Genomic DNA, 22,313 nt, shown 5'->3' with positions numbered 1-22,313 from the left:
GTGCCCTTGCTGGAAGAGACATGAGAGACAGCACTGCTTCCTCGGTCTCTGCCATAGAAGGACACAGCAAGAAGATGGTCAGCTACAAGCCAAGAAGATGATTCTCACTGGAACTCACCAGGCTGGTACCTTGATCTCAGGCTTCCTGTCTCCAGAAACATGCGAAATAAATCTCTGTTGTTTAAGCACCCTGTCTATGGTATTTTTGCATAGCAGCCTAAACTGAGTGAGACAAGGGATGAATCTCAAAATCATATTTTGAGTGAAAGAAACCAGATACAAAAGAGTACACGCTGTATGATTCCATTCATGTGAAATTGTGTGAGTGGCCTTTGGAAAAGGGGTGGTGAAGTTATTGACCAGAGGCACAAGAAAGGTCACAAGAAAATTTTGTTGAGTAAGGGAGATGTTTTGTATCATGATGGGGGTGTTGGTTACCCCGGCATAAACATTTGTGAAAACCCATTAAATTGCATTTAACTATAACACACAGCGCTCATCCCAAAAAGTGCCCTCCTTAATGCCAATCACCCATCTAACTCATCCCCTCACTCACCTCCCCTACAGCAACCCTGTTTATTCTCTTATGGTTTGCCTCCATATCTGTTTTTATCTTATTTTGCCTTCCTTCCCCTATGTTCATCTTTGTGTTTCTCAAATTCCACATATGAGTGAAATCATATATTTTTCTTTCTCTGGCTAACTTATTTCGCTTAGCATAATACCCTCTAGTTCCATCCACTTTGTTTCAAATGGCAAGATTTCATTCTTTTTCATCACCAAGTAGTAGTCCATTATATGTATAAACATCTTCTTTTTTTAAATTTTATTTCTTATTTTTTTAAACTTACATCAAAATTAGTCAGCATATAGTGCAACAATGATTTCGGGAGTAGATTCCTTAGTGCCCCTTACCCATTTAGCCCATTCCCCACTCCCACAATCCCTCCAGTAACCCTGAGTTTGTTCTCCATATTTATGAGTCTATTCTGTTTTGTCCCCCTCCCTGTTTTTATATTATTTTTGTTTCCCTTCCCTTATGTTCATCTGTTCTGTGTCTTAAAGTCCTCATATGAGTGAAGTCACATGATTTTTGTGTTTCTCTGACTAATTTCACTTAGCATAATACCCTCCAGTTCCATCCACGTAGTTGCAAATGGCAAGATTTCATTCTTTTTGATTGCCAAATAATACTCCATTGTATATATATACCACATTTTCTTTATCCATTCATCCATCAATGCACATTTGGGCTCTTTCCATACTTTGGCTATTGTTGATAGTGCTGTTATAAACATTGGGGTGTGTGTGTCCCTTCGAAACAGCACACCTGTATCCCGTGGATAAACACCTAGTAGTGCAATTGCTGGGTCATAGGATGGTTCTATTTTTAGTTTTTTGAGGAACCTCCATACTGTTTTCCAGAGTGGCTGCACCAGCTTGCATTCCCAACAACACTGCAAAAGAGATCCTCTTTCTCCACATCCTTGGCAACATCTGTTGCCGCCTGCGTTGTTAATGTTAGCCATTCTGACAGGTGTAAGGTGGTATCTCACAGTGCTTTTTATGTGTATTTGCTTGATGATGAGTGATGTTGAGCATTTATTCATGTGTCGATTGGCCATCTGGATGTCTTCTTTGGAGAAGTGTCTATTCATGTCTTTTGCCCATTTCTTCACTGGATTGTTTTTGGGTGTTGAGTTTGATAAGGTGTTTATAGATTTTGGTAGCCCTTTATCTGATATGTCATTTGCAAATATTTTCTCCCATTCTGTCAGTTACCTTTTAGTTTTGCATCTACTTCTGAAGCTAAGACTATACTGTATATTAACTAGAATTTAAATTAAAAAAGAGTTATAATTGGAGTTGTTTCTTTACATATATTTCATGTATAACAAAATTCTAGAATAATAAGTGATGTTTACAAATCGACTTTAACAACATTAAGACAATAAACAATAAACACCCTTTTTAGTGTTGAAATAACACCCCAAACTCATCTTTTCCTTAAATAATAAAACAATGCAAGTTTTGGAATAAAAAAAAATAAAAGAAAATAAACTTTGTATTTAAAATCTGCATTTTACTGTATATGAGTTATACCTCAATTTAAAAAGAAACAAACTCTCTCCCTAACTGCAGACATGTCACTGGGAAATGTGCGCCAGCCCTTTCCCTGAAAATTTAAGAAGAGCAGTGTTCTAAACATCAGAGCCTTCTTGGAATTTCCCCTGGAGGAAGGCCGGTGAACAGAAAACTTTGAGCCTAGGACAAACCCAATTTGCAAAACGCGACAGAATGCCTCCCTAGCTGAGAGTTGCTGTTAATATATGATGTCATGGACAATGCCGCTGTTAAGGATTGGGTTTTCTGGAAGGCAGCCTCTGGAATGAAGATCAGCTTGCAGGAGGGTTTCTAAGGAGGGTTCTTGGGGGTCATTGTAGAAAGGAAAAGATGGAAGCAGGATGGGGCAGAAGGAAGAGCTGAGCTGTGATATAGTCTCAACAAAGGCCTCGGCTGATCCATGGGCAGCGTGGTGTTCAAGCGGTCCCAGTGCAGACTCCTCGGGGGCCAGTGGGCCAGGCCTTCATACCCCACATCGACCAATCACTGGACACAGGCTGGATCTGGAAGGAGGACTGACTTTGAACCAGCCAATCCCCAAAGGGGCTGACAGTTGAGGGCTGTCTTCCAGCAGTACTGCCAGAGGCTGGGAGAATTGGGCTTTCACAAGGAGGATGTGGACAGCCCATCATAGAACCCACCACAGTCTTCAAAATTCATTTATAACCAGAATTCCCTTATTTCCTGAGCATGAACCCAGCCCTACGCTCCTTGGCCTATATTCCTATTATGAATAGCAGTATTCACCCTGACATGAATGACCAATGTATACACACACATTGAAAATAAACAAAAAACAGGGCAATCATCAGGGAAATGAAAAATTTTTAAATTATTTTTTAAAATTTATTTATTTTTGAGAGAGAAAGAGAACACGAGTGGGGCAGGGCAGAGAGAGAGGGAGACACAGAATCTTAAGTAGGCTCCAGGCTCTGAGCTGTCATCACAGAGCCTGATGTGGGGCTGGAACTCATGAACCATGAGATCATGACCTGAGCTGAAGTCAGACGCTTAACTAAGCCACCCAGGCACCCCAGGGAAATGCAAAAAAAAAAAAAACAAAAAAACAAAAAACAAAAAACAAAAAACAGAAAAAACACACAAAAAACACAAAACATAGTGAGATATTACCTCACACTTGTTGGAATGGCTGCCATCAAAAAGACAAGAAGCAACAAATGTCAGTGAGGATATAAACAAAAGAGAACCATCCTGTACCATTGGTAGGAATGTAAATTGGTGCAGCCACTAGGGAAAACAGTATGTAGGTCCCTCAAAAAATTAAAGATAGAACTACCAGGGGCATCTGAGTGGCTCAGTCAGTTAAGCATCTGACTGATGCTTGATTTTGGCTCAGGTCATGATCTCATAGATCATGAATTCAAGTCCTGCATCAGGCTCCATGCTGAGGTGTGGAGCCTGCTTAGGATTCTCTCTCTCCCTCTTTCTCTCTGCCCTTCCCACACGTTCCCTCTCTCAAAAATAAATAAATAAACTTTAAAAAAGCAGTGAAATCAGACAGAAAAAGACAAATACTGTATGATCTCATTTTATGTGGAATCTTTAAAAGAATGAATTAATAGAAACAGACAACAGATTAGTGATCGCCAGAGGCGGGGGGGGGGGGTGGGCAAAATAGGTGCAGGTGGTACCAATTTCTGGGGCACCTGGCTGGCTCAGTCAGGGGAGCATGCAACTCTTGATCTTGGGGTTGTGAGTTCAAGCCCCACATTGGGTGAGAGATTACTCAAATAAATAAAACTTTAAAAAAAAAAGTACCAACTTTCAGTTATGAGGTAAATAAATTCTGGGGATGTCATATACAGCATGTGACTATAGGTAACAATATGTATTGTATATGGTAAAGTTGCTAAAAAGTAGATCTTAAAAGTTGTCATCACAAGAAACAAATTTGTAGCCATGTGAGCTGATAGATGTTAACTAGATATACTGTGTCATTCTGCAATATACACATATATCAATTCATTATGAGGTATGCCTAAAACTAATATAATGTTATATGTCAATTACATTTCAATAAGATTAGGGAAAAAATTAATCCAGGGCAGCCCTAACTTTAACAGCACTTTGTAAATACCCTCCTTCATTCTGTAAATTACTCAAGGTCTTTACTGGAAAGGACTCATTTCAATTTCCATTCTCTAGAGAAAATGTTATTTGCCACCCCCGCCCCCCCATTACATAGAGAGGATAGCCAATACTTGGCCTCAATCCAAGGCCATCCCATGGTCTCAAGGATGACTGGCCATGCGAATGAGGGTCTCTGAGAGGGGTGGGTGAGATCCTCATTGCAGCCAAAGCAAATGATGGCCTCGTTGTTCCCAGCAATGGGTGCTGCCTGTTTACTAATAAAATGTTACTTTTCTTAGTTTCTTCGTCCACTCAAATCACTTTGTGATGTAAGAAAACATCACTTAGGGGGCCTGGGTGGCTCAGTTGTTAAGCGTCCAACTTCAGCTCAGGTCATGATCTCGCGGTCCGTGGATTCGAGCCCCGCGTCAGGCTCTGTGCTGACAGCTCAGAGCCCAGAGCCTGTTTCAGATTCTGTGTCTCCCTCTCTCTCTGCCCCTTCCCCACTTGCACTCTGTCTCTCTGTCTCTCAAAAATGAATAAACATTAAAAACTGAAACAAAACATCACTTATTTTGTGAATAGCATCAGCTTCTTCCTTCTTTGTGTTCAGTCAGAGGCACCAGTTCCTAAATTAATCCTGAACAAGGGTGTGTGTTTTTGAGCTGGAGACAAGGACTTGGGTGCAAGCAAGTTTATATGGGAAGTGATCTTAGGACACCAAAGTGAAGGAGTGGACAGAGTGGGGCATGGAAGAAGGGGAAGCACATAAAATGCATTTTATTGAGCTGATTATTGGTGTGGGAAACCACAGCCCAATCTTGTTGGGATCCCTCTGAGGAACCACCTAGAACACACCACAGAATTGCCCCTTTGTGGATTGAGAGCTGCCCTCATAGTGTTAACTGACCCACGCCTATGGGTGACAGCCAGGGGCAGGCTGTGTTACTTCCAGTGACTTCACAGAAGGTCCTGATCTGCAGCAAAGTGGGGGTGCATCGCTCAGATCCCCTTTAAGGTAGGACATGCCATGCAGGTACAAGCAGCATGGTAGGATACAGCCAGAGAGGGCTTCATGGATATGTGGCCCCTGTAGTTACACAAGATGTCATAGTTAGAAGGCCCCCACAGGCCCCACACCTGGCTTACTGCCATGCTTCCATCATCTTGACATTCTTAGTCGTTTTGGGGCAGGGGCCCCCATTTTCATTTTATACTAGGGGCCGCAAAATACGTCCCTGGTCCTGCTAACAGCCTGCAGCTTTAATTCCTCAGGGTCCACATTGACTATGAAGCCAAATTCACATTCTTCTTGGAGCAGTGCCCAGCCAATGACTGAGCAAGGCTGTGATACAAAAAAAGGGCCTAGAGATTTCCATCCAACACGGGACTCCTCTGATGGGTAGTCTTGGCTGCTACAGAGTTTGCCAGGTCTGTACTAGGGTCTAACAGCTCCCTTATTTTTTCTTTTCTTCCTTTCTTTTCTTTTCTCAGCTGTTACTCCCCAGTAAACCTTCTGCACTCCCCACTTAGACCCAGGATCTGCTTCCCAGAGAAGACAAACCGCCGCCACAATGGAAGACAAAGGTGGCATGGGGGTGTGATGTGAGACAACAAGAACGCTGCATAGGTCACTTCTGCTACCATCCAGCCCCTATGAAACTCTTGCCCCACCACCCAGCAAGGGGTTGGCGATTTGTTGTGGAACTGTAAGCCTGGAATGTGTCCTACTGGGGAAGCTGTCCACATCTCAATGTCCACCAACCTTCATCTTTACACATGGCTCAGACCAGACAACTGGGTTTTGCCTCAGTTTCTCTTTTAGTGACTCAATTCCTTTGACAAAATTACTGTGCCTTGTATGCCATTTCTCTGACCCACCACCCTGCCTAATTCTTGCCAATCTCCCTCCCTATGCTAGAGAGGGAGAATCAGTGAAAACCATTAAGCACACTGGGCAGAGGACTTTGATGCTTGGAAAAGCTACAGTCCAACACCTTTCTGCACTCACCTCTCCAAATAACACACAGATGACACCAGTACCTATCATTTCTTTATAGCAGCTCTCTTGTGTAACTAGGAACTTTCACCTTCTCTCTGCCTACATGTCCAACATTAGGCTGATGACTCCTTCTTGAGCCATTTTTCACAGAAAAATAAAATTTATGTCTCTCCACACAAATTCTAGCATGGGTGAGGAGGCAAAATGGTGTTATTACACAGCATGTGACTGGTCAGTCCATCAATGTGTACACTTTATAATGATGTCAATAAGCAAGCAACATAGGTATTCTCTCCACATCTAACTAGGCCCTTACCATAAATCTAATGAATATATGTATGCACACACTATATGCACCTCCATTTGCAAATATGTACAATGCCACTGAATTCTTAGTATGTGGGGCAGATTCTGTTGCTGTCCCACCCCAGAGCCTCTCGGTTAACCTCTTGAGTTCACCTGCAGCTATGGTGGACGGTTCCTGTGTGCACTGGTGGCATCCACCTGAGGAGGCACCTGTATCTTGCAGCTTCTGTCCCTGATAACCAGAGAAAGCACCAGAGGTCCTTGCTCAGACCATGCACAGGGCAACCCAGAGTGCTAAGGGGTCCAGGTTGGCCACCAAGCAACCTCAACCAGTAAGAGAACACAGCTGGTGGATGATCACTCCAGTTTCCCCACCCTTCAACCTCTCCATGGGGCAATTCTGTGCCAGTGATTCTCAAACTTTAGCATATATCAGGATCACTGGAAGGCTTAAATAACATGGATTGCTGAGGACCACCACTAGGACCGATCAGTAGGTGTGGGGTGGGTACGTGGGAATCTGCATTTCTAACAAGCTCCCAGGTGATGCCCATGCTGCTGGTCCAGGGATCGCACTGTGAGAAGTGGTTATTCCTGGGGTCTCCAGTGGTATGGAGTCCCTATTGCCCACAGAGGTAACCCTCCTGGTTAGCATATGCTTTTTTAGCTTCTCTCTCTTTTCAGTCTCATTTTCCCCGTTCCCTTATTTGGACTTCTTGGACTCACCTCCCAAATAAAACCCCAACACCTCAAGTCCTTGTCTGGGAGTGTCTGCTTTTTGTGGGACAGAAGCAGGATGCCGTGGTTTTATATAATCTTTCCACAGAAAAGCGTAGTATGAGTGTGGGATTCCTGAGGAGGTCCTGACACCCAAAATATCAAAACCCACCGATTTAGATAAAGCTTTCACTTCACAGATGGTCCATAAAGGTTTTGGGTCTTAATAAGGAAGATTCAGACCAGAAACAGTATCTCCTGGACTTTGATTCTCTCACACTGCTTACTTAGAAAGTAATATTTTCCTGAGGCCACATGTTGAATCATGGCCATGAGTCTACCTGCATGATCAAAAGGGTCATGTGTGTGCACACATAGGGGTGATTTTGGTGGGGGCACGGAACAAGAGAGAGGGAGAACACCCACTAGGTCATCCTTTGTCAGTTCTCCCAGGATTTTCTTTATGCCCCAAACTGCAGTCTTGGAAGCTTTGCTTCCCACCCAAAGTATATACTTTTTAATTGAGATATAATGGATATTCAACATTATATCAGTTTCAAGTCACAACGTAATGATTTGATACATGTATATGCTGCAAAATGATCACAACAAATCTAGTTAGCATCCATCACAACACACACTTTTTTTTTCATGGTAATGAGAACTTTTAAGATCTGCTCTGTTAGCAACTTTCAAATACACAGTACAGTACTGTTAACTAGAGTCACCATGCTGCACATGACATCGCCAGGACTTGCTTATTTTATAAATGGAAGTTGGTACCTTTGATCACCTCCACCCATTTTGCCCACCCTCCACCTCCCACTAATCTGTTCTCCATATCTATGAGGGTTTTTTTTTAAGATTCCACAAAAAAGTGAAATCATACAGTATTTGCCTTTCTCTGACTTATTTCACTTAGCATGATGCCCTCAAGTTCCATCCATGTTGTCACAAATAGCAAGACTTCCTTCTTTTTGATGGCTGGGTAATACTCCACTGTATCTATATACCACATTTGCTCTATCCATCCTCCATCTATGGACACTTAGGTTGTTTCCGTGTGCTGGCTACTGTGAATGATGCTGCAATGAACATGGGAGTGCAGATATGTCCTCAATATAGTGATTTCATTTCCTTTAGATATATCCATGGGTGGAATTGCCCCATCATATGGTGGTTCTATTTTTTTTTTAATTGAAGTGTAGTTGACACATAATGTTACATTAGTTTCAGGTGTACAACATAGTGATTCCACAAGTCTATATGTTTATGCTATTCTCACTCCAAGCGTGGTAACCATCTGTTACCATACAATGCTATGACAATATCATTGACTACATTCCCTATGCTGAAACTTGCACCCCCATGACTTATTCATTCTTTACCCGGATGCCTGTACCTCTCACTCCCTTTCCCCATTTTGCCACCTCTCCGCCCCGCTCCCTCTGGCAACCACCAGTTTAGTTTGTTCTCCATATTTATGGATCTGTTTCTGGGATGGCTCTATTTTTAATCTTTGAGGAACCTCCATACTGTTTTCCATAGTGGTTGCACTTTCTATTTTTAATCTATCTGGGAAGGCTCTGGGCTTTCTCTGCCCCACTCTGCAACAGCAGATCCTCCAGAGTCTCCCCATTAAGGAAGAAGATCTGCATTGTCCCTCTTTGGCCATCCACTAAGCCTGTTTCTGCACACATTAAAGCATTGGTGGGGTGGAAGGACCCAGTCGTGCCAGCCCCCTCCAGTCTGCTGGCTGTAGACTAAGCAAAGACAGCTGTGAAATTCCCTCTGACATGGCTTATACAAAACCTCCTACATATTTGCAGACAGTGGAGCAAGTGGCGGAATGCAAGAAGAAAATGCTGGTGCTCTAAAGCTGGGAGAGAAAACCAATTAGTCGGGACCTCGGAAAACCCCACCAGCTGTGTTCCGGGAGAAGTAGCAAGTCTCTGCTGGTAGCTCCCAGGGCCTCCATCTGGCTGTTTACCTTCGGCTACCTACTATGATACTGTGCCCTGTTTTCCACTGCTCTCTCCATGACCTGTAACTTAGCTGACATTTGGGAATTTGTTTCTCATAAACACTCTTCTGCACATGTCACCCCATGGTGCCATCTGCTCACGTGCATGACCTCCACCTCCACCAATATCTCCACTGGATTTTAAAATGCTCTGCTCTTTAGGAGCTGCTAAGAGGCACTGTTTGGGGGCCTTGCTGCCTCCAATATCCCCCTCACAAATTAGGAAATGTACTGTCAAATTCAAAGACAACATCACTGTCCTGAGAGAAATGGTCTATTTGGAACCATTGGCCTTGAATGAATGTAGAATTCATTTTCCAAAAGGCTGATCAAATGACCCTGTGGTTGGCTGAATAATTACTTCCTAACATGTCCCTGTCCCAATCCCTGGGACCTGTGAATGTTACCTTACATGACAAAGGGGATTTAGCAGATGTGTGAAATGGGAAGACTATCCTAGAATGTCTGCATGGATGCAGGTGTAATCACAATGGTCCTTATAAGAGGGAGGCAGGAAGGTCAGAGTCCAAGAAGGTGACATGATGATGAAAGCAGAGACTGGAGTGATTTGCTCTGAAGATGAAAGAAGAGGGAGTACACCAAAGAAGACAGGCAGACGTAAGAAGCTGAAAAGTCACGGAAACAGATTCTCCCCTCAGAGCCTCAAGAAGGAACCAGCGCTGCTCACACCTTCCCATTAGCCTAGTGAGAGTGATTTCAGGCTTCTGACCTCCAGAAATATAAGAGAATCACATTGTGCTGTTTTAAGCCACTCTGGTTATGATGATGTGTCACAGCAGCCACAGGAAACCAATAAGACTCTTTGTTCTTTGTGGAGCCATTACCTCTTTATATGGTGCTGACTTTCCAATTATACCCCTTGAAGCAACAGGTAAGCCCTGAATAGTGTACCATAGGGCAGCAAAGCTAACATCTATATCTACTTCCACGGTCTGGTCAACTGACTAAAAACTATTGTCCTACTTCTCTTGATTCAATCAGAAAAGTGTTTAACTGCCCACAATGAAGTGACTGGCTCTCAAAGCAGGAGTCCTCAACTCAGCTGTAACTGGACTCCTTATGAGGCTATTTCCCATGAACTGATAGTTGTTTTGAGGTGAAGCCTGGCTTCTTGGAGAGCTTTCTGACCCAAGGTGATCAAGTTCAGGACTCCCCCAAATACAGAAACTTCCCGAAAAGAGAACTCCTCACTGCCTGCCCCAATTGCACTTCTTTCTGTGGTGACCATGGCTGCAGACTACAGCGGACTCCCCTGTTCCTCCCCCTTGGGGCTGACTTTGCTAGTTTGCTAGTTCACCAATCTGACAGACAACACGGGCACACTAACCTTACATCCACACTAAGGACACCTGTGGACACAGGCTGTGGATTTCAAGGGCAGCCAAGTCCTCTGGGGGAGGAGATGGGGGACAGTGTGCAGTCAGTCTGGGTTCACACCATCATTTCACTGAAGATCGTGGGCCAGGGCCACCCAGAGCACAGGGGGACGATACCCCTGCAAGCTTACCCAGTCCTATGGCCGGGATCTAGTGCAAGGAAGCCAGCAGCAAGTATCTGATAAGCAAAACCAGCTTGGAAGCCTGGAGAAGAGGAATCTGTGGGGGAAGGATCAGCAAGACTGGGCTCTGGGCACCACCCGGGGCGTTCTCATTTCCCTCTATTCATTGCCTGCCATAGTTCCTGATTACAGTTTTTGCTCCCGTCCATCTCATATCCTTTGCGTTAATCCTCCCAATTTAAGCCAATTTTATCACATTGTGTTTGCTAATTTCCCATTTAGAGCTACAGGGAGGCAGGTTCCCACCACTTCCTGGATGGCTCAGAAGCCAGCTGAACAGTGAAGATGCGGGAGTTCTTTGCTTCTGGAGTCTGCCTTTTGTGCACTAGTGCAGCACTAGCTGTGAGATACAGACAGACCACAAGCAGGCAAGCAGCTGCTTCCACTGAAAAAGCAACAGAGGAGTCAGGACACAGGAAGCAGTGTTGAGAGAGGGAAGGTATCAGCTAAACTACTAATTTTGGCTCTCAGAGATACACACCAAGGGCAGAAGCAACTGGTTTGCCACTTCACACTCCCTTATTAAGCTCAATAACAAAGATATTTTCTTCACCTCCTTGTAACAAGAAATGAGGTCAGCAATGGGTTGGCTTGTCAATAGTCTAACGTGGCCAAAGTGGCCACCCACCCACCTAGCCCTTGGAAGATTTTGCTGGGCCACCCAAAGGACACTGTATCAGTTAGCTATGGCTCTGCAACACATTTCTCTAAAATGATAACAACGTAGTTAGCTCACAATTCTGTGGGTCAGAAATTTAGGCCGGGTTCTGCTGGTTGGTTCTTCTAATCTCTGCTGGATGCCCTCATGCACCTGCAGCCAGCTGTAGAGGGGCTCTGCGGATCTTGTCTGGGTTCTCTCACATGTATGGGCCTCAACAGGGACAACGTGGCTCCAGGTGCTGTAGGCCTCTCATCCCCCAGCACGACAGCCCTGGCCTACTAACACAGTAGAGTCGGGGATCTGAAGGAAGCAAGCAAAAGCTTGCACAGCCCCATGAGGCACAGGCCCCTCTCTACTCCATTCTATTGGCTAAAGCAAGTAAAATGGCTAGATTCAAGGGGTGTGGAAACAGACTCCCCTCTGGACAGGAGGGGCTGCAAAGTCATAGTGCAGGAGAGAAAGATATGGCAAAGAATGAACAAGTGTGGTCCTTTTTAGTCTTGGCAACTTTCCATAGCTTGCCACAGGATCCTTTGACCAGTTATCATAGAGTCCAGAAACTATGAAAACAGACTTAAAATATCCTTCATAGAGCAGCTTTGGTCCAAGAACACCCCAGGACTGTCCACTTTACATGGGCTTAAATTCAAGGCACTTTTTCATCATGCTTCCCATGGGACAGCTCTTCAATCTCAACATCATCAACTGGCAAAGTAGCAATTTTCCAAGACCCAAGTCTGGGTAGAGAAATTTCCTAAGAGTTCAGCAAAAACAGGGAACAGAACCCAACTCTGAGTAGTTTAAGAAACTGATTAAAGTGGGAAGGCTTAAGGAATAAAGATAGGGCAGATTAAAGCATGCAGAGACTAACCATGGTAGGAAGTCATTACCACCCCCGGCTTTAACTGGAGTCCAGTGAGCACTAGAACCTTGGAGGAGGAGCCATTGGACAGGAGCTACAGACATGGAAAGATATGGCCATTTGAAGAAACTTGGCCCAGGCAGGTAGGAAGGAGAGAAGAGACACCTTAACCTCTGTCTTCTTTCCTTGTGGAACCACCCAGTGACCAAACTGAACTGGAAGCCTGAAGGCAAGAGAGTCCAGTGATAAAGCCCGCAGAGGTCAGCCTCTCAGGACACCCATCAGGACAAAGAAGGGTGAAGAACAGGTTGGAGGGTGGGGGGAGGAAGCAACACAGTGCCACTACTGCTGACTACTACTGGGCAGTGACACCAACCACAGTGGACACTGCTGTTGTAACCATTCTCACTGTGACCTCAGAGAATGGGGTAGCTCACATCACTGCTGCCCCACCCTTCCAGGGAAGACTATACTCTGTTTCTGGCTTCTCTCCAGCACTAGATCCTGTGCCCAGGTCGAAAATGGATGCAGCAAGTCTGAGCTGGCAGGATCTGAGGCACACACCTGCACCCCGGCTACAAAGGAGTGTGAAAAAAACACTAAGCATCCAGCATTTTGTAGCCACTATCTGGAGGTTAGGTCTTGTTTTCTGTCAAGATAAATAAGGTGGGACATTTTGTAAACCCATCAAGGAAGTGGTGCTAATGCTGGACAGCCAAGAAGAAGGACCTCCACAGAAGTCCCTTGGGCAGCTGCATGTCTGCTGTGTGCAGTAGGCCAGTCCCACTTCAACCTTGACTCTCACATGGACAGTGGAGCCTGGGATGGTGGCTTCTTGGTCAAGCCCATCTGTAGACATCCAGGTCCTTCTCTCCCAAATCCTTACCATCTAGAAGTCAGGTGCACTGGAGGGATTGGGGCTGCAGGCATACCAGGAGGGAGGTGCCCTTCAAAGGAAACACAGATAGTGTCTTGATAGGAAACCTAAGGAAATGAAAGCAATTATGCAACACTCTGCTAGAGTGAAACAGCCTCTACATCTTTTGCCTGATGTAGATATTCAGGAATCTGCTGCCTTCTGTCAACCAAATCCTGGCATGAAGACTTGCCTTCCTCTGCCTGTCAACTGCATTCAGTTCTCATTACAACCTCCCCATGATGAGCCATGTGTTCCCTGTCTCATTCTGACACGTGGCATTAGCAGCGAGGGCGGACTTTGAGGGGAAGGAGGACTAATTTAGAATTAGCCTAATTCTAATTTAGTCTAACCTGGAACAAATGGTTTTCAGCACTCACCTAACCAGGATGCCCTATGAATCTGGCCCTGACCTACCCTTCCATTGCAAATATAATAGCTGGTAAGTATTGAGTGTTATCTATGTGCCCAAGATGTGATTAGGTTTCTTCCTACCTAACTACCTAACTAAATTAGCTTTCACACCAACTCTATGTAATAGACACTACTATTATTTCCCTTTTACAGGTAAGAAATGGAGGCTCAGGGGGTTAAGGGACCTATCCAACGTCACAGCTGGTAAGCAGCAGAGCTGGGATTCAAATCCCAGCAGAACATAAGCTTCTGACCAATAGACTCTACTGCCCATGTGAATGGTAGTCCCAGCAATTCCCTTGGCATATGCAGGATTCTAAAGTTTATATGTCATTTAGTTTATATGTGTCTGCTTCAATCACATTTACCTAGTGACAGCCTATTTTGAAAAATTTTCATATATATGTGGTAGTATGGAAAAAATAGCCAGAATATTTTCTAGAAGAAAATACTTTTTTTAAGTTTATTTATTTATTTTGAGAGAGAGAGAGAGAGAGAAAGAGCAAGAGGGGAAGGGGAAGAGAGAGGGAGAGAGAGAATCCTAAGCAGGCTCCACATTATCAGTGCAGAGCCCGACACAGGGCTCAATTCTACCAACCATGAGATCATGACCTGAGCCAAAATAAAGAGTCAGATGCTCAACCAACTGAGCCACCCAGACGCTCTATGGAATCTGCTTAATCATAGAACACCAACAAGTAACTTCCTTGGACTGCATGGTAATAACAGTTTCCAAAGATGAGGCCAAATTTTGCTTTTGTGTGTCTTCACAGATATGTTAAAGGGAAGAGAAAGGAGGAATATCAAACAGAGCTACTAAAAAGTCACACGACACTAGGAGGCTCCCATTCTGCAAATCAATGTTGTTAAAATTTATGTTCCTTGCTAGCCTACCGGGCCTGGGGTTTCAGAGTGAATAAATCAAACAGTCTTGATCTAGAGCCTTTTCTAGTGATGACAAGGATACCTCCGATTGGACCTCCCTTCCTATACTCAGTTCAGTCCATAAACAATCTCAGGAAATTGCTTTTAATATTTTGTTCAGAAAAAATATTAGTGAGCTTTTTGGCAGTAACCACTAAAGCAGAACATAGATACTCTATGACACAATAATTCCAACTCTAGGTACACACCCAACAGAAATACATACTATGTTTACCAAAAGATATGTACTAAGATGTCTGTCTTTTAATAGCCCCCAAACTAGAAACAACTTGTGTCTCACAACAGCACAATGAACACGTAAACTGTTTTGTATTCACATAATATCACATACTATAAAGCAATAAGAATGAACAATCTACATCTACATACAACAACTAAATGGAAGAATCTCACAGATATGATGTTGAATATAAGTAAACTATTCATGCTGTATGATGCCATCTGCATAAATCATGTTGTAGTTATGTCCTGCTGTGTAACAAATGATACCATAGTTGGTAGCTTTAAACAACAACATTTGCTCATGAATCTGAATTTGGGCTGGGCTCCATAGGGCAGCTCATCTCTGCTTCACTCTGAGGCAGAAGGGGACACTGGGAAGCTGAAACCTGTATCATCTGAAGGCTCCTTGCTCACACATGTGATGGTTGATGTCCTCTATCAGCTGGATCCTCAACTGGGACTGTGGTTGGAACATATACATGTAGTCTTGCAAGTGGCCAGGTTCCAAGGGTAAGAATCCCAAAAGGATCAGCAAATAGTCATACTGCCTTTTATAAATTAGCCCCAGAAGCCACGTGGTGTGATTTCCACCATAGTTAACAGGTCCACACATATTCAAAGGGAGAGAATGGAGATTCCACCCCTCAAAGGAGGAAGGTCAGCACCACATTTTCAGAAGAGGTAATATGGGTTACATTAGTACATTCACTTTTGAAAAACATACCTACCATAATATACAAAATAGGCAAAACCAATCTATGGTTTTAGAAGGACAGATAGTTTTACCATTAGGAAGAGGGCAGTGACTAGAAAGGAACATGAGAGGGGTTGCTGGGGTTCTCATAATGTTCTATTTTCTGAGCCAGGGCTGATTCACTTTGTGAAAATTCATCAAGCTGCACTGATTTGTGCACTTTGTGAATGTATACTATAATTCAGTAAGAGATATTTTTTAAGAATGTTAGGAATGGTATCTTGACAAAGCTTGGTGAATTCAGTGGGTCCAATCCAAAATTTCCTCAACAATAGCCCCAGTCACTTTCACTGGGATATATGATCATAAGGTAAATAAAAGCACTGTGGTAGGATGTTGGCCCTCTTACTGCTGACTTACAACTTGTTGGCATGGAACCAATGGGTTTCCTTTTCTCAGGGCCAGAGAAAGGTTAAAGTCCATAGTGATAGTTAATTTTATGTGTCAACTTGGCTGGGCCACAGTGCCCAGGCATATGGTCAAACATTATTCTGGACGTTTCTGTGAGAGTGTTTTTGGATAAGATTAACATTTAATCCTATTAACGTTTAAATTGGTGTACTTTGAGTAAAGCAGATTGGTTTTTTTATGTGGGTGGGCCTCATCCAATAAGTTGAAAGCCTGAACAGAACAAAAGACTGACATCCCCCAAGCAAGCAAGTGGGGATGTTGCCAGCAGATCATCTTTGGACATGAACTACAACATTAGCTCTTTCCTGAGTTTCCAGACTCCTGGCCCACTGCAGATTTTGGACTCACTAGGCTCCATAATCACATGAGCCAATTCCTTAATATTCTCTCTCTCTCTCTCTCTCTCTCTCTCTCTCTCTCTCTCTCTCTCTCTCTGTCTCCATACACATTTTGTTGGTTTTGTTTCTCAGGAGAACCCTAACTAATACATCCATATTTTTGGTGCCTGGCTTATGTTCCTTCTATGACGTAAACTAGATGTCAGCTGGGTGGTCTATGCCTCTCAAGAAGCTGATAAAACTTTCTCACCCCCAATTTCCATGTCTGTGTGAGGTTTCAAAGCTCTCCTTATGGCCTCTCTTCATCTAGAGGTTTCTTCTAAATGCTTCTTTCTCTCTTAATACTGTCTTGTAATTCATACACAAACCCAACCCCTCACTGGTTTCCATTAAAAAAAATTATCTTAAGCATTTCATGAGTTCATTGACTTTACTAAAATTTTGAGACAGTAAAAAACAGATACTTGGATTAGTCAGCTATTGCCACAAAGTGTTGTGTAACAAACATTCCCAAAACCCAGTGGCATACAATAAGAATTTATTCCCTAATCACATATCAATGGAATGGCTGGGGTTTGGCTGATTTAGTGTAGACTTTAAGTAGGCATGGCACACATTCTGGATTGGGTACAGGTGTGTTCCACATGACCCTCATTGCCCTTGGTCTTGCATATATCCAAGGCATGTTTTTACCATGGTGAAAATGAGAAATGCAACACAGCAAAATCCCTGCCCAAGAGCATTTTAAGCTTCCATTCATGTCATATCTGTTAACATCTCATCAAACAAATCAAGTTAAGTGGACAAACCTAAAGTCAAGAGGTGGGGCCAACACTCAGCCCCCCATCCATGAGACCACGGCAAAGGTGTGGCAATATAACACCAGAGGGGAGGGGAGAACTGAGATTAGCTATTCAAACTCCCACTGTGGGGTCTCCTGCCATCCCTCAGCCCCACACCACCTCCCTCTACTTTCCTCTTTTCACTTCACCTCCCTCCAGGGCTCCAGAAAAAAACCTCTTCTTCATCTCTGCAAGATGGTTTCCCTTTCATTCAGACCTGAAGCATTGTTTCCTTCTCCAAGCTCAGCACATCTCCTTAGTACAAATAGATCTCTCCCACCCATCTCCAGGAAGCTTGCTAAAAAATTAAATTTGCCTAAAATGTACATGTAGCTTAGGCAGAGCCCCTCAGTCTGTGGCTATTGATGCTGCTGAGCCATCCACTATGTCACTCTACAAAGAAAAATAAGCCATCACCGTCCACCCTCCAAACTCTTTCACTTGTGAGCTCTCAAGTCAGGGAGATGAATATGGAATTTCCAGACTCCCAAGCCATTCAAAATAAAGAGTCAGGTTCCCCTGGGGAATTGCATGAGTCTCTTTCTGAATGAACCTCTGTCCAAAAAACAAACAATACAAACTTCTTTCATAGGAGTCTCAGGGGCAACGCTTTCATGGAGCAAATCTATCTGCTAGCCCTAAAGCATATCCCCAGGCAAGCTGGGAAAATCAAACAGAAAATTAAGCCTGTGCTCCAGCTCCTCTCCCTGGCTGGCCCTCCATCCTCATCAGTGCAGAATGTGGCTCACCCTACTAGGAGGGCCGGTGTGTTGAAGGCCAGGAGTGGGAGTGGGAGGCAGCATCACCCCAACCCTCCAGGGGCTGTTCTGATGCTGACTCTTTTCACAAAAAGATAATGAACACACCCACAGCTCCTCTGGGTCTGAGGGCTGACATTACCTTTCCATTTTGCTCCAGAAACATCACTGAGCTGTGTTACTAGGCTTGTTTTGGAAGAGTGTGGGGAATGGAGCGACATCTATTGCAGACAATATCTTCAGGAGCCATAGAAAAGTCAAGTGTGCAGACACAGGCTGTGATCATGACAAGGCAGCAGACTTGTGGAAGGTCTGGGTCCTGGGAGTCGGGGAGTCAGCCTACAGGCAGCCATGGGGATATGGTGAGGCACTGATTCTAAGACAGACTTGGTTCCCCATCTGAACAGCCCTGAGCTGGGATGCATCTTATTATCAAAGGTTCCTGAAAAACACTTCCTCTAGGAAGTAGTCGTCTAGTAACTGTGGCCTACATGTGCTTGAATGTCAAGAGCACCAGTATCAAACCTGGCAGGGTGGTGGCAGCCAACAGCAGAGCACCCGATTGGTGGGGGTGGGAAGAAGGTGAAATATGGGTTCAGCAGCCCCCCATTGAGCAGGAATTGAAAGCAAGCTAGCTTTCCATAATGACAAAACCAGCTTATAAACCCAAAGCCAAGGGCTTTTAGTTCTTGTATGGATTACATCTAGAATTGCTACACCAACATATCTCTTGAGGACACTGAGGACAATACTTCTGGGGAGAGAGAGGGAACCAGTCAAAAGTGAGTCCGATTAGTCGGACTTAACAATTAAGTAAGTGTTAAGAAATCTAGAGTACGTTCACCAATTTGTTTTGCTTGTATTTTTTTTATGTTCACCAAAGAGGAATATATGATAAAACCTTCATGTAATTGAGTCTGAAAGAGTGCTTTCAATAAGTTAAGGATAAATTCTGAATGATAAGAAAGCAGGATGCCAAAGTATTCATGGCAATGCTTTTTCTTCATTGGTGAGACAGCAATAAAAGTGCACTTTAAGACCAGGTGGGGCTAAAGATGGCATTTTATACTGGGCTTCACCAGATCCCAGATCTAATCTCTCACCCCAATCACAGTGCTCAAAAGGGCGCCAGATGCAGGCAGAACCATGAGCCACATTGAGTTCCTAGTCCACATCCCCACCCTCACTTTATGTCACTTCCCTCTACCTTCCTTCTTAAATGAAAAACCTCTTCCCTCAGATATCAAGTACCACTGGATCCCTTGTCTGGGTCAATTCTCAGAAAAAGCTTTGTTCCTTTCTTCTCCCTGGGAGACAGAGGACATGGAAGGCTCAAGAGAACATGTGTTCCCTAGCATACTTGCATTTTAGCAGTGGCAAAGGGAAGAGCCTCTAAGAATGGGATTCAGGCACTGGCAGTCAGAAAGGAAGGTTGGGGGAGTGAGGAATGAGTTCTTACCCACCACTCCTTGAAATCTGGCAAAGTGAGCCAATGAAGACACATGGGCAGCCTGGACAACCTGGGGGGAATGGATTTGAATTTACAAAAGAATGTGCCTTCTCACCTTCAGGTTCCAAGTAAATGTTGTAGGTGTTTCAGAAAATGTTAAATAATCTGCATGCCAGGGAGATAGACAGAAAGCAAATCCAGAAACTACCCACCAACAGTAGATTGGATAAACACATTGCAGTATATTCACAAAAGGAAATATGGTGCAACAAACAGGACAGGCAAGTCAAAGAATGTACAAGAAACTCATGAACGGCACAGATAGCACATTGAGCCAAAGAATCCAAAAGCATAAATCATAAAAAGTGCATGATTCTGTTTCTATAAGAAGCAAAAATAAAATTAAATAAATAAAAAGCAAAAGCTGGAGAAACTAAGCAATGTTATTTTATGTTGCGATTGCTGTTTCCCTTGGTGGGAAGACCAGGAAGGGACTGGGAGGTGGCATAAGGATGCTCAGAATAGTCTGAGTGTGGTTACATGCATATGTTCACTTTATGAAAAGTCATTGTACACTTACAATGTATGGACTTTCTTCGTGTATGTATGCTTAAAGGGTTTCTTTTAAGTTTTAAAACTTAGTTTTAATAAAAAGTGTTTTAAAAGGGAAGATTCCTTTGGTCACTGAGACTAGAGAGAAACCCAAACAGGCTGCCTATAGGATCTAGAGAAAGGAGGCAACCCTGACTCATTGGTTTCCACTTCCATCATCATGCCTGAAACTAAAGCATCACTCCAAGCTCATTATATATTGTATGTCACTACAACTTAATGAAACAAGGCTCAGCAAACAAAAAAGAACTCCCTTGACAGCCCTCAGAAATGCATTTCACACATGTGTCAATCAAGGCTTTGAAAGGCATCAGCTTCCTTCCCCGGGGCCCCATTTTTATTGAGCTGTTATTGACATATAACGTATTAGTTTCAGGTGTACGTGATAATTTGAAGTATGTATATATTGCAAAACAATTACTACAATAAGTTCACTTGACACCCAGAACCTCACCTGGTTACAAAGTCTTTTCTTGTGATAAGAACTTTTAAGATCTACTCTTTTATAAGCTTCCTTTTTAAAGGAAGACTTCCAGCATATGCATGCACACGCACGTGCACACATGATGCACTCAAAACCTCTGATAGCTGTAATTTGCAACTTAGGCTAAATCATAGCTCTGTTTCATTCATTCCATTTGTCTGTTTGGTGGCCCCCAATCTCTTTCCAGCCAGTTTTTACTTTCCCTTCCTCCAACATTCAATAAGCCAAATTTAACAGTGAGCAATTATTTATTCGGCCAACATTGACTAACACCTGCCATGGCATAGTCCTGTGCTAGGTGTTTGATATAATCTGACAACAATCATACAAGGCTGGAAACATGGCCATTTCACAGATGGAGAAACTGAGGCACAGAGGGCTCACAGGGCTTATCCAAGCACAGCAAGAAGGGGAGCTGTGATTCACCCAGAGTTCCATTCCTTGTTGGAAATTATAACCTTGATTTTCCAGTTATCTAATACTGCATAATGAGCCACCACAAAACAGCAGCTAAAACAGGAACTTGCTTTGCTCAGAGTATGAGGGCTAACTGGCTCAGCCGGGCAGTCCTCGCTCAGGGTCTCTGATGAGTTTGCAGAGAGATGTGGTATGACTGCGTTCATCTCCAAGGACCCCTTGCTGGGGGTCTGGGGTCCTCAGGCAGGTCTCTCTGTATCCCCATGTGGCATCTCCATGCAGCGACCTCGGGGTGGCAGGACCTCTCACATGGGCTGAATGTGTCCATGAGACCCTGGCAGAAGCCTAGGAAGCCATGCAGTATCACTTCTGCCACTTTATAACCAACAGGGCCATCACAAGGGCCCCCCAGGTTCACAGGGAGGGGACCGAGATTCCACCTCTTCATGGGAGGAGTGTGTAAGAATTTGAGGCATGTTTTAAAACCACCACCACCTGTACATTATAACTGTGGATACTGACAACAATTATTGCCCCAATATTTCACTCTCTTCCCACACTTGTTTTATTTATTTATTACCATTTATTTATTTATTTTAATTTTTTTTTTATTTACATCCAAATTAGTTACCATATAGTGCAACAATGATTTCAGGAGTAGATTCCTTAATGCCCGTTACCCATTTAGCCCATCCCCCCTCCCACAACTCCTCCAGTAACTCTCTATTTGTTCTCCACATTTAAGAGTCTCTTATGTTTTGTCCCCCTCCCTGTTTTTCTATTATTTTTGCTTCCTTTCCCTTGTGTTCATGTGAGAGAGAGAGAGACAGAGAGCAGGGGAAGGCAGAGAGAGAGGGAGATACAGAATCTGAAGCAGGCTCCAGGCTCTGAGCTGTCAGCACAGAGCCTGATGCGGGGTTCGAACCCACAAACTGCCAGATCATGACCTGAGCCCAAGTTGGATGCTCAACCAACTGAGCCACCCAGGTGCCCCACCACCACCACTTCTAATTGCAAAATGCACTTCCCTACCTTCTGATTTTGGGTATGGCCATGTGACTTGCTCTGGCCAGTGGGATGTTAGTGCAGTGATGTGCCCATGAGATTGGAACAGGTTTGTGCAAGCAGGCTTGCCATCACCACGGGTGAAACACACCTGGTCGGGCCAGGCTGCTGGTTGGAGGAGGAGGAAAAGGGGTAGGGACCAAAGCAGCACAGTCAAGTCACCCCAGCCACACCTGGCCAAGATTAGAGGACCCTCAGCCAGCCTGCAGACCCAGGAGAATAATTCAGCATCGGTCAAGCCACAGAATGTTGACATAGCCTTTAACACAGGGCTTTTGTGGTTCTAAGTAAATGGTGCACCGCCACACAAAAATGACATG

This window comes from Lynx canadensis, chromosome A3, assembly GCF_007474595.2.
Source record: "Lynx canadensis isolate LIC74 chromosome A3, mLynCan4.pri.v2, whole genome shotgun sequence".
Lineage (NCBI taxonomy): Eukaryota > Metazoa > Chordata > Mammalia > Carnivora > Felidae > Lynx > Lynx canadensis.
The sequence above is the reverse complement of the archived record's forward strand: the minus strand, read 5'-3'. Positions refer to the sequence as shown.